Below are 17,436 nucleotides of genomic sequence, written 5' to 3' on the forward strand. Positions count from 1 at the left end.
GCACACTCATGGAAAAACGGCGACGGGTACACACACACCCCCTCCCACCAACCCAAAAAGAGGTTGGCATACGAAGGTGCGCATCGCCGTTCCGGACTCCTGCCTGTAAAAATTACGATCAAAAACAAAATAATTGTGATGTAAAACAAATTGCAGGAGACTCACCAAAAATGCGTGGTGGGCTGGCTCCGCCGACCTTTCCAAAAAATTAGAAACAGCCCCAATCCCGTATTTGTGCGCTATGTTGGTATACAAAGACTCGACGTCACAAGTCACCAATAAAACGTCCGACGTAAAAGACACATGCTCCAGCATCTCAATCAAGTGAAGGGAATCCCGTACATAAGAAGGTAGTTCCAGGACTAAAGGTTGGAGAAAAAAATCAATGTAGGTGCAGGCCTGCTCACACAGACCCCCAATGCCGGCCACAATTGGTCGCCCTGGGGGGTCCTGGAGATCCTTATCGACCTTGGGAAGCATCTCCTGTGCTGTCCTCAATAGTTGATCCAGTTTTTTCTTGAAAACCATAGTTGGGTCAGATGGCAGAGGTGTATAAAAAGTGAGATTCTTGAGCTGTCGATTCGCTTCCCGTGTATATAGATCAATATCCCATAGGACCACGTTACCGCCCTTGTCCGCTTCTTTAATAACAAAGGTGGTATTTGCTTGTAATTTGCGTATGGTGTCAGACTCCGAGTTAGGGTCCATTCACACGTCCGTTGTTTCTTTCCTGATCTGTTCCGTTTTTTGCGGACCAGATCTGGATCCATTCATTTTCAATGGGACCCCCAGCATTTCTTGTTGATGGATTCATGGCCCTATGCCTACCTGGACCCCGCATATTCCCTGCATGTTTCCACTTAAAGGCCTGTTTGTTTTCAAAATCGGTTTTGTCACGTTGGAATTTAGATTTCTTGCCCATCATTATCTCTTTATCATATTTGTCCAATATTTCCCTTAATTTAATATAATAATAATACGATTATGTCTGAATGCCGCAGCAGGTGAACAAGATACACACTGCGATATATTAGACAGGCCCTTAATACTGAGTCAAACGCACAGTAAGTAAATGTATAAAATAACAGATTAAGTATGAATGCCGCAGCAGGTGAACAAAATGCACATTGCGATTACACTTAAGCTACAGTATCCCTATGTTCTCCCTACAGTCTCAAAAAACTCTCCCTATGATCTCCCTGCACAGTACCTGCACTGTCCTTGCACTCTCCCTCTCCAATATTCTTTTTATCATTGTTTGTCAAAACACTGTCACTTTTCTCCCTATGCTCAGCTTACAGTGAAATGGCGAAGACTGCGCAGACTTAGGCTTTTATAGGACTGTGACATCACAGGGGATAACTATATGCTGATTGGCTGGCTGCATGACATTATGGGTGATCTTGCTTCATAAGCATCTTACTTCCACTTTGTGAGACGTGTAGCCACCATTTTAGAAAAAAAAAACTATTAGTTACAACGAAGCATGAGGAAATTCAGATTTGTTGCTAATCAAACTTTTCCTAAACTTCAGATAGAATTCCACTTCGGATTTATTCAATTTGCTCAACACTAATAGTCATAGTGTTACCGTATTTTTCGCTCTATAAGACGCACTTTTCCCCCCCAAAAGAGGCGGGGGAAATAGCAGTGCGTCTTATGGGGCAAATGCTGCTGATTTTGCCGAATTTTCAATGATACACCCGCCGCGATGCCGCGCGGCGGGTGTATCAGCTGTGAGGGAGGAGGGGCTGGGGGCCAGCATCTGCTTTTATAATGACAGCGGGGCCCGTCCAGTGACTGTATTCTACTACATGGGCCCCGCTCACTGTATAATCTTATCTCTAATAGTTAATTGTTATGTGTATATACCGTAATCGCATAATCAGCGCCTGTATACTTAACATACATAACAATTAACTATTAGAGATACGATTATACAGTGAGCGGGGCCCGTGTAGTAGAATACAGTCACTGCACGGGCCCTGCTGTCATTATAAAAGCAGATGCGACCCCCACCCCCTGTATTGAGGGTCATTCACTACAGGGACACTTATGGAGGGGATCTGTGGATGACACATAGCATAAGATGCTATATATGTGTCATCCACAGATCCCCCATAACTGTCATACACAGATCCCCATAACAGTGCCATCCAGAGACCCCAATAAGTTTCACCCACAGATCCCCCATAAGTTTCACCCACAGATCCCCCATAAGTGTTACCCACAGATCCCCCATAAGTGTTACCCACAGATCCCCCATAAGTGTTACCCACAGATCCCCCATAAATGTCACCCACAGATCCCCCATAACAGTGCGTCACCCACAGATGCCCCATAACAGTGCGTCACCCACAGATGCCCCATAACAGTGCGTTACCCACAGATCCCCCATAACAGTGCGCCATCCACAGATCCCCCATAACAGTGCGACATCCACAGACCACAATTAGTTTAAAACCCACCAAAAGCACACCTTTTGGTTCAAAATATTTTTTTTCTTATTTTCCTCCTCAAAAACCTAGGTGCATCTTATGGGCCGGTGCGTCTTATAGGGCGAAAAATACGGTAATATTGGTCTTTGTATAGTGTATATTATTTAGCAAAGGTATAGTGGTATTATGAGGAAACTATGTGGAACTAATATGCAGTCATATGCAGTATTTTTTGGCCCACATATAGACATTGTATGACTATATTATTGAGAGGTATACAGTAAATTCACACATATATTACTTTTTTTTTTTCCCAATATAATTTTTTATTATTTTCTCCCAATCAAAAAAAATAACATCATAGCAATGCCATTGATATTCCATCACACATATGACATTAATCAGAAACACAGAGTGTCAAAAGAATCTTGCATATGTTTATACAACATGTCGCATTATAATGCACAATAAAGTCTGCGTCATCCATCTAGCTTCCGTCTCGTGGAATAGGTCACCCATTCTTCTGACCCCTTTCTGTGCCCAATTAAGCATAAGTTTGCGAGTCCTACCCGGTTCAAAATTTGGGTTAGCTACTATTGGGAGATGTTTGGACATTTGGTAAGGCAAACCATACATCTTCATTAATATTTTCCACACAATAATTGTGTCCCTTAGTACCAGAGATTTTTTAATTGGCCGTCTGGAGATACTGGTATGCAACAATGCCACCAAGTCCCAAGGTTTTGCTAGTTGTTTTTCTAATTTAAGGTTGGAATAGAAAGATGTCTGGTTTGCCCAGTCCAATATACACTCACCTAAAGAATTATTAGGAACACCATACTAATACGGTGTTGGACCCCCTTTTGCCTTCAGAACTGCCTTAATTCTACGTGGCATTGATTCAACAAGGTGCTGATAGCATTCTTTAGAAATGTTGGCCCATATTGATAGGATAGCATCTTGCAGTTGATGGAGATTTGAGGGATGCACATCCAGGGCACGAAGCTCCCGTTCCACCACATCCCAAAGATGCTCTATTGGGTTGAGATCTGGTGACTGTGGGGGCCATTTTAGTACAGTGAACTCATTGTCATGTTCAAGAAACCAATTTGAAATGATTCGAGCTTTGTGACATGGTGCATTATCCTGCTGGAAGTAGCCATCAGAGGATGGGTACATAGTGGTCATGAAGGGATGGACATGATCAGAAACAATGCTCAGGTAGCCCGTGGCATTTAAACGATGGCCAATTGGCACTAAGGGGCCTAAAGTGTGCCCAGAAAACATCCCTCACACCATTACACCACCACCACCAGCCTGCACAGTGGTAACAAGGCATGATGGATTCTGTTTACGACAGTTCAGACTCTACCATTTGAATGTCTCAACAGAAATCGAGACTCATCAGACCAGGCAACATTTTTCCAGTCTTCAACAGGCCAATTTTGGTGAGCTTGTGCAAATTGTAGCCTCTTTTTCCTATTTGTAGTGGAGATGAGTGGTACCCGATGGGGTCTTCTGCTGTTGTAGCCCACCTTTCTTTCCCATTCTGACATTCAGTTTGGAGTTCAGTAGATTGTCTTGACCAGGACCACAACCCTACATGCATTGAAGCAACTGCCATGTGATTGGTTGAATAGATAATCGCATTAATGAGAAATAGAACAGGTGTTCCTAATAATTCTTTAGGTGAGTGTATATCTGCTGTTACAAGCTATATTGTACCCTCGGATGTCTGGGAAGTTGATGCCGCCCAGGTCCTTCCTTACTTTTAGTTTGTCTAAAGCAATCCTCGGCTTCTTACCCTGCCATATAAACTGAACAAACTTACTCTCCAAGAGTTTAACATCTGCATGGCGTAGTAAAAGCGGGATTGTCTGCATGGGATATAGCAATTTGGCAACTCCCATCATTTTCACAGGCAGCATCGCCCCATTAAGGAAAGGGGTAATCCCTGTCATCTGTCTAAGTCAGCTCTGATCCGGGATATTAGTGGTGGAAAGTTAAGTTGATATAGGGAATGAGGATCTTTCCCTATCTTTACCCCCAGATACGTGATATATGATTTGGCTATAGTGATTCCCAATACCCTATTCAGTTTCTTTAGGGCGTCAGTCTTGGGTAATAGAGGTAGGAATTCACACTTAGATATGTTTACCTTGTACCCAGAATAGCTTCCAAAGGCCTCTAAAGCCTTAAAGACAACTGATATGTGTTCCTCTGGTTTAGCTAGAAATAGGACCACATCATCAGCAAAGAGTGCTGCTTTCACTTGTGACGACCCCACCTCTATTCCCTCATATAGATCTGATGAACAAAGGAGCCGCGACAGGGGTTCCAATGCCAGGTTAAACAGCAAAGGAGAGAGCGGACACCCCTGTCTTGTGCCCTTCTTCAATTCAAAGGGCTTGGAGAGATAGCCCTGACAGTGTACACCCGCGCCTTCGGGTTCTTATATAAATTTGTAATAAATGTTCTAAAAGCTCCCTTGAATCCTAGTTTGTCTAACACTGCCTCCAGCCATGCCCACATTACATTATCAAAAGCTTTTTCAGCATCCAAGGTGAGCATGGCTGGGGTTTCCCCAGAATGAGGTCTGTGATGGACCCTGTCCAGAACTGCTAAGACCGTCCTGATATTCATAACCGCCGAACGACCCTGGACAAACCCCACCTGTTCGATCCCTATCAGGGACGGAAGAAAAGAAGCCAGCGTATCAGCCATATTTTTAGACAGGATCTTAGTGTCTACATTAATTAGGGATATAGGTCTTTAAGAGCTAGGTAGTAAGGGATCTTTCCCTGGTTTGGGTAATGGTTTGATGTAAGATACATTCTCCTTATCTGGGTGAATATTGCCTTTCAATATGTCATTGTAGAGCTGCAACATTATTGGGGATACCTGTGAAATTAATATCTTATAGTATTCCCCCAAGAATCCGTCGGGCCCCGGGGCTTTGGCATTTTTCAAGCCTTTAATGACCAATTGGAGTTCCTCCATGGTAACATCTGCATTCAATCTCAGAAGATGGTCAGGTTTCACAGTGGGCAATTTCACACGTTCTAATAGGGTATCAACTAGTGGGAATGAGGGGCTATCCTCATACAAAGCCGCATAGTATTGGCCTACTACTTCATTTATTCCAGCCGGATCAATAACCACCTTCCCTTCACTGTCTTTAAGGCTGGATATATACTGAGGCATTCTCTGGCCCTTGGCTAGGTTAGCCAGTAGACGGCCAGCTTTGTTCCCATGTCGGTATAATTTAGCTTCAAATTGTGTTTGTTTGATGGATTCCCTGTCCCCTTCACTCATTACAAAGGCTTGACGAGCTTCTACCCATTTTGCCTTATTTTCTGCTGAAGGCACCTCTGTAAACTGCCTGTACATTTGTCGGACGTTAGCACTTGCCTGTTCTAAGGATTGCTGACACTTTTTCTTTCTGCTGAACATATAACCCATGATACGTCCCCTCATAACCGCCTTAGATGTGTGCCAGAAGAGTTCCGGCGTATCCATATAGGCATGATTATTGTCCTTATACTCCTCCCACTATCCTACTAGTTTATTTTTGAAGTCCTCATTCTCTAATAAATTTGAGGGAAATCTCCACAAATAATCCTCACCCTTTAAGAAGGTATCCCTTAAGACCAGGGTAACTGGCGCATGATCTGATATATTAATATCTCCAATATCAGCATGTTCCACCAAGCCTGATAGGGAGCTGTGAGTGAAAATATAGTCAATACGTGACCATGAATCCCTAGCGTGGGAGTAAAAGGTGAATGCCCTTTCATCTGGATGATATTGCCGCCAAGGGTCCACTAACCCTACCGATTCCATCATAGGTCCTAACACTGCGTCTTGAGCCACATTTGCCCTGTTGTCTGTTGACTTGGTTCTTCTATCTTCCTTCCCTACCACTACGGAGTTGAAGTCGCCCCCTACTATTAGATTTGAGGCCCTATCTGTGAGTAGGTTGCCCTCTAGTGCCCTAAAAAATTGCGTATTATTAGAATTCGGCCATATACATTGAAGATAGTGTACTCCATATTCTGAACCCGTATCGATACCTTAACCCACCTCCCTTTATCATCTGCTACAGACCTCAATAGCGCAAAATTAAACGCCTTGTTAAACAATATCAGGACTTCCGCTTTCCGCTCAGAGGAAGCTGATCCGATCACCTGCCCAACCCATAATTTTTTCATTCTCCCAAAGTCCCCAGCTAACAGATGTTTTTCCTGGAGCAGTGCTATGTCAGGTTTCATCTTCTTAAGGTGACGGAGAATCATCCACCTCTTCTGCGGCGAGCGTAATCCCTTTACATTCCAGCTAACTATTTTCATATATACAACTATTCTCAGTACATGACATTCTAATGACAAGGGTTGCTACAGGATAGATATAACCCACGGCTGAATGAATCTGGAAGCGAGCGACGACTGATGCATGAAAATGAACAATATCTTTTACAACATAATAAACGACCCCCCTCCCCCCTCTTCCCTGCGAGGATCACCCCCCAACACTGGACTCCTACTGTAACACATTAACCCCAGCTTTACCCTCCCACTTTTCCTCCTGACTTCTCTTTTTTCTGGGCTGCATAGCCTAACCACCTGTCCCCCATAACCCCTATAGTGCAAACCGCATAACATGCAGAAACATATGAAAATACAAACATATGGGCAGTGCTGTAGAGCCTACCCCTGTGCACATCCCCGGCTCAATCAAGCACTTTACTTTACATCCATCTCAAATCGCCGGATTTAGATGGACTGCAAGAGTCCTGTGTCACGATTCAACTCGGCCATCTGTAATGACCGCTTTATCGTGACCAAGAGTCCCTTCTTCTTGAACGAGGGATCCGCTTGTCCACCGGGACCATTTCCCAGTCAGGCCTCCGTCTGTCTGTAGGTGGTGAACGCCTCCATTCTGGACTCCTCGTTTTTTCTCTGCTCCGCTGTCGCTGTCTCGGGGATCGTCCTCTTTGCCTTGGCTCCCCTTCCCGGATATTCGTGCGAAGAAACTCCGCTGCAGCGTCTGGATCTTGGTAGGTTTTAACTTCGCCATCTAATGTGGTAATTCGTAAAATCGCCGGGTACAACAGCTGGAACCTAATTTGCTGCCTGTAGAGTTCCGAACAAACATTGCTGAATTCTCGCCGTCTCTTTGCCACCATGGCAGAGTAATCTGCGAACATCAATATGGTGTGCCCCCTCACTTTTAATGGCCTTTTACGAGCTCTAAAGGCCCTTAGGATGGCCTCCTTGTCATTATAGTCCAGAAACCGCATGATGACTTGGCGCGGTTTTGATGTTAGGTTCTGGGAGTTGGTGTTCCTATGCGCATGAGAGTCCATAGTGGGTCCCACCCGGTGGACCCTCTCCACCTTATGTCTCCCACTCAGATTTAGGACTTGTGGGATCTCAATCTCACAAATGTCCTTTAAAGCAGGCTGCTTGATGCTCTCTGGCAAACCCACTATCCGCAAGTTATTCCACCTAGACCTGTTTTATAGGTCTTCTAGGCGGTCTTTCAACACAATATTCTGTTTAAAAAGATCTTGTGCATCATGGTTATATCTAGAGACATCCTCCTCCATCGTTGCCACCCATTGCTCCAACTCTTCTATGCTCGCCTCATGTCTCGCTACAGTATCATGCAGCTCATGTAGAGACTGCGAGAGAGTCTTAGCGAGATATTTGGCCACTTCTATGGCTAAAGTTTTATAATCGATTTTGAGCAGGTCCACAGTCAGCTTACTGCTGTCATCAGCCGCATTGTCAGCTCCCTTGCTGGTTTTCGGGGATCCAGAGCGAGAGTCCGCCATCTTGCCCAGCGCGGTACTTGTGGTTTGCTTTGCCCCACTTTTAACTTGCCGTCTGCCACTCCGTAGTAAGTAACGGTCCATGGACCAGCAACTGTCGCTGTGTGGGTACTCCCAGGTGACTTTCGGAGCCCCTTGATGCCGCTGGAAATGAGCACAGGTGGAAATAGAGGGACAGGCGCCGGAGCTCACTCACTCCGCTGTAATGACCAGCGACATGCACAGGGAGGGAAAAGGGAAATAACGGAGTCAGGCGTGGTTCTTGACACCCTCGTGACAGTACCCCCCTCTCTACGAGGGGCCTCCGGACACTCAGGACCAGGTCTCTCAGGATGAGAGGCATGAAAAACCCGAACTAGCCTGTCGGCGTTTACCTCAGACGCAGAAACCCACATTCTTTCCTCGGGACCGTAACCTCTCCAATGCACCAGATATTGAAGAGAGCGGCGGACCCGACGAGAATTAACAATTTTGGATATCTGAAATTCTAGATTACCATCCACGACAACAGGAGGGGGTGGCAGCGGTGACGGTTCTAGAGGTGGAACATATTTTTTGAGTAACGACTTATGAAAAACATTATGGATTTTAAAAGTCTGAGGTAACTCCAGGCGAAAAGCCACGGGGTTGATGATGGCTACAATTTTGTAAGGGCCAATAAACCTAGGACCCAGTTTCCAAGAGGGAACCTTCAATTTAATATTCCTAGTAGACAACCACACATAGTCATTCACATCTAGGTCCGGACCTGGCGACCGTCTCTTATCAGCCATGCATTTGTATTTACCTCCCATATTTTTCAAGTTAGCTTGCATCTTCTGCCATACCGATGAAAGAGATGACGAAAACCGTTCCTCTTCGGGAACCCCAGAAGACCCCCCCTCTTTGAAAGTACAGAATTGGGGATGAAAACCATATGCACCAAGAAATCGTGACTTGCCAGTGGATTCCTGACAACGATTATTTATGGCAAACTCAGCTAACGGTAAATATGATGACCACAACTCTTGGTTTTCAGACACAAAACATCTTAGATATGTCTCAAGGTTTTGGTTGGTACGCTCAGTCTGTCCATTCGACTGAGGATGGAAAGCTGAGGAAAGGGACAAGTGTACCCCCAAACGGGAACAAAAAGCTTTCCAAAATTTAGAAATAAACTGGGTACCCCGATCCGAAACAACATCGGAGTGGACCCCGTGAAGCTTCACGATTTCACTGACGAATACCTGAGCAAGAGTCTTAGCATTAGGTAGTGCGGGTAACGCAATGAAGTGTACCATTTTGCTAAACCTGTCCACTACTACCAAAATAACTGTTTTACCCGCAGACAAAGGTAAGTCAGTGATAAAATCCATTGACAGATGTGTCCACGGTCTATTGGGAATGACGAGTGGTAATAGAGACCCTGCAGGACGTGTATGTGAAACTTTTGCGCGCGCACAGGTAGAACAAGAAGACACAAAATCCAATACATCCTGACGCAACCTTGGCCACCAAAAACGACGAGACAATAGCTCCAAGGTTGCTTTACTACCCGGGTGCCCAGCAAGTGCCGAATTATGATGTTCCTTTAATAATTCGAAATGTAGGTTCAACGGTACAAACAATTTCTCTGAGGGGCAAGAGACCGGGGCGTCCCCCTGGGCCTCTAACACCTTCCCCTCCAAAACAGAGTGTACCGCAGAAACAACCACTCCTCTTTGAAGAATGGGCACCGGATCACTCACATTACCCCCTCCAGGGAAACAACGAGATAGTGCATCAGCCTTGGTATTCTTTGCCCCAGGACGATAGGTAATCACAAAGTTAAACCTGGTAAAAAATAGCGACCACCTAGCCTGTCTAGGGGTGAGACGCTTAGCTGATTCGAGGTACAGAAGATTTTTGTGGTCCGTAATCACAGTGACGGGGTGGACTGCCCCCTCTAAAAAGTGACACCACTCCTCAAACGCAAGTTTAATAGCTAATAGTTCCCTATTGCCAATATCGTAGTTCTTTTCTGCTGCAGATAGTTTTTTAGAAAAGAAAGCACAAGGACGCCATTTGCCAGGAGACGGACCCTGAGACAGCACCGCCCCCACTCCCACCTCTGACGCATCGACTTCAACAATAAAAGGCTGAGAGACATCAGGTTGGACTAGTACAGGTGCTGAGGTAAACCTCTCTTTTAGAGAGGAAAAAGCAACTTTAGCGGCGTCAGACCATTTAGAAAAATCAGTCCCCTTCCATGTCAGTAAGGGGTTTTACAATAAGTGAATAATTTTTAATGAATTTCCTATAGAAATTTGCGAAGCCCAAGAACCGTTGTAGTGCTTTGAGGTTCTCAGGAAGATCCCAATCTAAAATTGCCTGGACCTTCCTAGGATCCATACGGAAACCCGAAGCAGATAAAAAATAACCTAGGAATTGTATCTCCTGAACGGCGAAGACACATTTTTCAATTTTAGCATATAATTTATTCGTCAGTAGGACCTGCAGTACTTGTCTGACATGCACCTCAAGTGTTCTCAGATCAGACGAATAAATTAGAATATCATCTAGGTATATTACCACAAACCTGCCGATTAGATGACTGAAAATGTCATTAACGAAATGTTGAAAGACGGCAGGAGCATTGGTCAGACCGAAAGGCATAACAAGATTTTCATAATGCCCCTCAGGGGTATTAAAAGCTGTCTTCCACTCATCCCCCTCCTTAATACGAATCAGATTGTAGGCCCCCCTAAGATCAAGTTTGGAGAACCACCTAGCCCCCGCAATCTGGTTAAACAGGTCAGGAATGAGAGGAAGAGGGTATGGGTCTCGGATGGTTATCCGATTTAATTCGCGGAAATCTAGGCAAGGACGCAGGCCCCCATCTTTCTTTTTAACGAAGAAAAACCCTACAGCCACGGGTGAAGAAGAGGGTCTGATGTGTCCCTTAGCCAAGCTCTCGGAGATATAATCTTTCATGGCTTGTCTCTCTGGACCCGAAAGATTATATAACCTGGTCTTGGGTAATTTTGCGCCGGGAATAAGGTTAACCGGGCAATCATAAGGACGATGAGGTGGTAACTTCTGACAACCCTTTTCAGAAAAAACATCCTCAAAATCCGAAATAAATGTAGGTAGGGTAGTTATGGAGGCGACTAAGTAATTGCTATTTAAGCAATTGTCTCTGCACTGCTCACTCCACTCCAATATCTCCCTGGCCTGCCAATCCACCACTGGATTGTGCGCTACCAACCAGGGAAGACCCAGCACTACCGGAGTGGGAAGCCCCTCCAGAACATAACATGAAAGCATCTCGTTATGGTGGTCCCCTACCCGAAGGTGTAAATTATGAACAATGTGGGTGAGGTTTCTCTGAGACAGAGGAGCAGAATCAATAGCGAATATGGGAATAGGTCTCTGTAGCATACAGAAAGACAAACCCATAGTGCGGGCAAAATGGGCATCTATCAAATTTACCCCTGCTCCACTGTCTAGAAAGAAAGAAATAGTCTCCGTCTTATCACCAAAAACAATAAACGCTGGCAACACAAATTGCGATGTACGTATGGCGGAAACGTATACCCCCCGGCTGACATCCTCCACACAGCCTCGGGTTAGTAGTTTTCCGACGGTCTTTTGTTTCTGAGGAAAGAAGGACAGACATTAATGAAATGAAAAATACAAATGTGATAGCACTCTACATCCAGCAATTTGCCTCCATGCTGGATGAGGCATTGGTGTACATTTTGGCCAAAGCGTAGTAAGCCACTCACCACGTCAAGGTCGCCTCTATTTGAGTGGTCCCTAACTAGTTCCTACCTGTTCATGGGCCATGACAGCCACACAAAATCCACGGAATGCAGGTCAGCATGCACGCCAAGCACACTTTGCTTTTAACCCCGTCCGGTGCCATTACAGCTTTCATCGGATCCAGGGATGCAAGTACCAACATGCACGCTGAGCCCACCATATACTTCTCCTGGAGCCAAATGGCTACTGGTAGGTTCTATATAAGCAGACTCAGTTTTATACTGACTTTAAAACCAGCCTCCAGGACAGATTGACTGGTCAGGTGTGCAATGACTCCAAGGAGATCGCCAGGCCTCCAATATATACTGCAAAGAAAAAATGTGGGGAATTGGGTCAGCACAACCTGTATGTGGTGTACATCACTATGGCGAAATACATATACAAACGAAAAATACAAATGTGATAGCACTCTACATCCAGCAATTTGCCTCCATGCTGGATGAGGCATTGGTGTACAGGTAGGAACTAGTTAGGGACCACTCAAATAGAGGCGACCTTGACATGGTGAGTGGCTTACTACGCTTTGGCCAAAATGTACACCAATGCCTCATCCAGCATGGAGGCAAATTGCTGGATGTAGAGTGCTATCACATTTGTATTTTTCGTTTGTATATGTATTTCGCCATAGTGATGTGCACCACATACAGGTTGCGCTGACCCAATTCCCCACATTAATGAAATGACCCCTCTCCCTACAAAAAAAAAAAACCCACGCCTACGGCGAGCCTCAGGAGGACGGACCTGACGAGTAGTTCCTCCTAGCTGCATAGGCTCGTCTAAGTCCGTACAGACTAACTGCTGCTTGGGAGGGGTTACCAATTGCTCCGGTTTTTTCAACCTGTCCCTAAGGCGTCTATCTATTCGGATAGAAAGGGACATAACCGCATCAAGGGAAAAGGGGGTCTCATATAATGCAAGCGCATCCTTAACCCTTTCGTATAACCCAGAGCAGAACTGACTCCTGAGAGCCGGGTCGTTCCATTGGGTATCCGTAGCCCACCTACGGAATTCAGAACAATACTCCTCTACCGGCCGCTCTCCTTGTAAGAGTCTCCGTAATCTTGATTCAGCCAGTGCGATTCGGTCAGGGTCGTCATATATGAGACCCAAGGCCCCGAAAAACTCATCCACTGACCGAAGAGCCTGGGAATCAGTAGGTAAAGAGAACGCCCAGGACTGCGGGTCCCCCTGCAGCAGGGAAATAACAACCCCCACCCGCTGTTCTTCATTACCAGAGGAGTAAGGGCGCAGTTTAAAATATAATTTACAGGCCTCACGGAATGTCAAAAACTTGTCCCTTCCCCCAGAAAATCTGTCAGGGAGAGGGACCTTGGGTTCCGCAACAACCTGGTTACCAGTAGCAACCGCTGGGCTTGCGGTCAGTTGTAATTGCTGCTGTTGCTGAAGGACCGACGCCTTCAATCCTGCCACCTCCAAAGACAGGCCATGAAATTGTTTGGACAGAGCAGCAATTTGATCCATACTGGATTCTAAGTAGGTAAAAAAAAAAAAAAAAAAAAAAAAAAATTTTTTTTACCTACACAAAATAAGGGCCAGATATAATGTAATGACCGGCGACACGCACAGGGAGGGAAAAGGGAAAGCCCTGCCCAAGGGAGAGGGAAAGGTGGTGACCCCTAACTCACCTTGCGGCTGGCACCTGACTGCCCTGACGTCCCTAGACGGGTTCCTCACCCGTGCGGCGATCACGTGCCTAAACCCTGGCTTTCCCTAAAATGAGCCCTAGATAGTGAACGGGCCGGTGGGATCGCTAGTCCGCACTAAGAGGGAAACACCAGGGAGAGGACAGACAAACACATACACCCAGGTGGGCGACCACAATAGACCACAAAGGTCCAACAGGGATCCGGAGGGTAGCGTTCTGGACCAACTACCAGAGAACACAGCAACACAGCTCCAGAGGGTCAGAATAGATGTCCAGGCAAAAAGCTCTATATCTGGCAACCAGAGAAGTGTGAGAGGGGAATATAAGGAGGTTTGGGAGTGCTGGACAAGGAACAGCTGAGGAGAAGGAGCTACGGATCCCTGAGTGAGCCAAAAGGGTTTGCAAAGCAAACCCAGAAAGCTACCATAAGGAAACAGCCCTATCTTACATAGAGCGTGCAGCCAACCGCTGCGACTTCCTGACCCCGGGTATAACGGAGTCAGGCGTGGTTCTTGACACCCTCGTGACATCTGCGTCCTGCATCCCAGCGCCGGAACCGGAAGTCCACATATATTACTTTTAATGACAGGGTAAATTATTTGGCGCTAGATCTTCTGCAGATACGGGTTTCACACCCCACAAAACAAATTTTTATTATTATTAAAGTAATATCCAGGGAGAGTTTCTGCTGAGCCAATGTATCTCAGCCTATAGTGTGTCATAAAAGTTGAGTACTGTGCTATTCATGAAAATGTTTTCACACCCCATTATGTATATAATATAACTATGTAAAATAAATAATATTTGTGGTAGAGGCTAAAGGCAAATAACGAGGAGGAGCACCTACGCCTGCCCTAAGTTGGCTGAGTTGTGCCTGGAGCCATGAGCGAGGGAAAGCCTAGCAGTGGGCATACCCTAAAGGGAACTTAAAAAGAAAAAAAGGGGGGGGGAAGCGGGTGTGAACAGGAATCGCCCAGAGGAGTCGGGAACCGGCGCTTAAGAGGGGTCAGACGCCCCTCCCACAAATTCAGGCTGACATTTCAGCCTTCCAACTTGTGGGAGAGGCTAAAGGCAAATGACGAGGAGGAGCACCTACCCCTGCCCTAAGCTGGCTGAGTTGTGCCCGGAGCCAGGAGCGAGGGTAAGCCTAGCAGTGGGCAAAAAGAAGCGAGGAGACCGGAGCAGTGATAAATCATTTAATTCCCCTCAGAGCACGAGATTACAAAAAGCCTGGAACATCTCGACATTTGGGTTTGGAATGTACCTCGTAAAACAAGAGGATCGCCAACGACCCATTTTTTTAATCACGTGGGCCGGGACTCCATTTTTAGAAGCTGCAGAAGCAGCCCCAATACGGAATGAGTGCCCAGTGATGGCAAGTGGGTTATACCCGAGACCTGAAGCCAGCGTCCTGATATGAGATATGAACTGAACAGATGACAGAAAACTCCCGTGGAAAGGCAACAGCGGGCCTTCAGGGGGAGCATCTTGCAGCAGTGCTAGCAATTGTTTGAGGACCATGACCGGACACCAAACATTGGAGGTTATGAAAAACTTGACCTCGGTGGGAGGCCTGTGCTGGCTGGTCTTGGTGGAAGGTAAACGGAGGACAAAATGGTCCTGGGTCCAGAACAATTGCTGCCTCTGCAAACCCTGGTGCTTGGAGGTAATGCTAGTGAACTCGCCTGGCCCAAGGAACCCCTAAAATCCGAGGTACATAGCTGCCTTAATGACCAAGCTGGGAGAGTGCCCAAAAGGATGACCATCCAACGCGAAGGAAAGTCTCCTAAACATCTCACCGGAGACAGGCTGTCTTCGGCCAGGAGAAGCATCCCCGCTCTTCTATATTCCCCTAAGTGCAGCCTTGACTGCATGTACCGAAAAAATAGAACCTCCGCCCGGACTGTGAAGCATGGAACAGTGCTGGATTCCAGCTAAGTACAGCTTAATAGTATTATAAGACAGCCTGAGGTGGAGATGACAATTGGCGATGAACACCAAAATGTAGGAGATGTCGTCCAAGGAACCTTGTGGGTGAGACCTGGAGAATTCCTTATAAATTTTAAGGCCGGCTTGGTAATTTCCTGGCAGTGTTGGAGGAGAGGGAATGTTCTACCAGGTTCCTGGCGTATGTAAGGAGGGTCTTTAATCCATCACCAGGGAATTGAAGGCTGGGGTAGGGGACCCCGTGGGATCTACTTCTGGCATCACCTGGAAAAAAAGGGGGTAATTAAAGCGGGACAGAGCATCCGTAGCTACATTCTCGACTCCTGGGATGTAACTACAAACAACATGAAAGTTATGGGAAAGGGAGAGCTAAACTAGTCTGCGGAGGAGGGACATGATCTTGAGTGATTTCGCCCTGCCTTTCAAGATAATGTTGACCAGAGCTTGATTATCGGTGACAAACATCACAGGCGCATTGGCCCACTGATGTCCCCAAACTTGGGCAGCCGCCACAATAGGGTAAAGTTCTAGGAGGGAAGAGGAGCTCAGACCTTCGGGTTCCGACCGGACTTCTACGGGCCACTGACCAGCCATCCAATGCGACCCAAAAATAGCTGCAAACTCGAGGGACGTAGCTGCATCAGAAAAAACGGTGGGGTGTGACGGCCCCCAAAAAGGCACAAAAAGGGAAATGCCGTTCCACGAGGATAGGAACAGTGACCACATGGCCAAGTCCGCCATGGCATGGCTGTCCAGATGGACGATGCTGTCCTGGTCAGGAGCCAAAGGCAGCAACTGGAGCAGCCTGGAGGTGAACGCCCTGCCCTGTGGCATGATCCTGGAGGCGAAATTGAACCGCCCCAACAAGGATTGAAGCTCAAACCTGGAAAGGTGGCCCGAGGACACAGCGTGGGAAATCACTGCCCGGCAACTAGCAAGTTTCTCCTCCGGAAGGCTGGCCTCCATGCGGATGGAATCCAAGATGATGCCTAGAAAATTCACCCTATTGGCGGGACCCTCGGTCTTAGCGTGGGCTACCGGGACCTGCAGGCTTGAAAAAATTTGGAGCAGAGTAGCCAGATTGCCCGACCCACCACGCGGACCCTCGATGATCAGGAAATCATCGAGGTAGTGGATGACCGTAGGCAAACCGTCATGATGAAGGAGGATCCAATGCAAAGCCTTGGTAAATTGGTCGAACAACCATGGACTACTCTTAGAACCAAATGTGAGTCTATTCGCAAAATAGTAGCGACCAGCCCATTTAAGACCGTAGTATCCCCATAAATGCGGTGAAATAGGAAGGAGCTTGAAGGCATCTGCAATATCCGCCTTCGCCAACCAGGAACCCCTGCTGGAGATCGCAATGGACTTTATTGCCTCATCAGTAGAGGAATATTGCATCGAGAATTCCTCTGATGGGATGAGTGAATTGACGCTGGGTGTGGCAGAAGCATGAGGAGCGGACAGATGGTAATTAATTGTTTTTTATTGGATGATTTTTTAGATACCAGGCCGATAGGGTTAATACACCAGGAAGAAAAAGGAATAACTTCAAGCGGGCCAATGAGGAAACCCTTATCAACCTCTGACTGGAGCAACTCTTCAACTGCCGCCGGGTCCCCAGAGGCAGACCGCAAGTTAGCACCCTCCCAAGACGTCTGAGGAAGGGCAATAAGGCCCGTGTGAAAGCCTTCCGCAAAACCAGACAACAGGAATTGCACAAACCCTCTGTCATGACGATCCCGCAGAAGGACACCTAGCAGATC

Source organism: Bufo bufo, chromosome 4, assembly GCF_905171765.1.
Source record: "Bufo bufo chromosome 4, aBufBuf1.1, whole genome shotgun sequence".
NCBI classification, from domain to species: domain Eukaryota; kingdom Metazoa; phylum Chordata; class Amphibia; order Anura; family Bufonidae; genus Bufo; species Bufo bufo.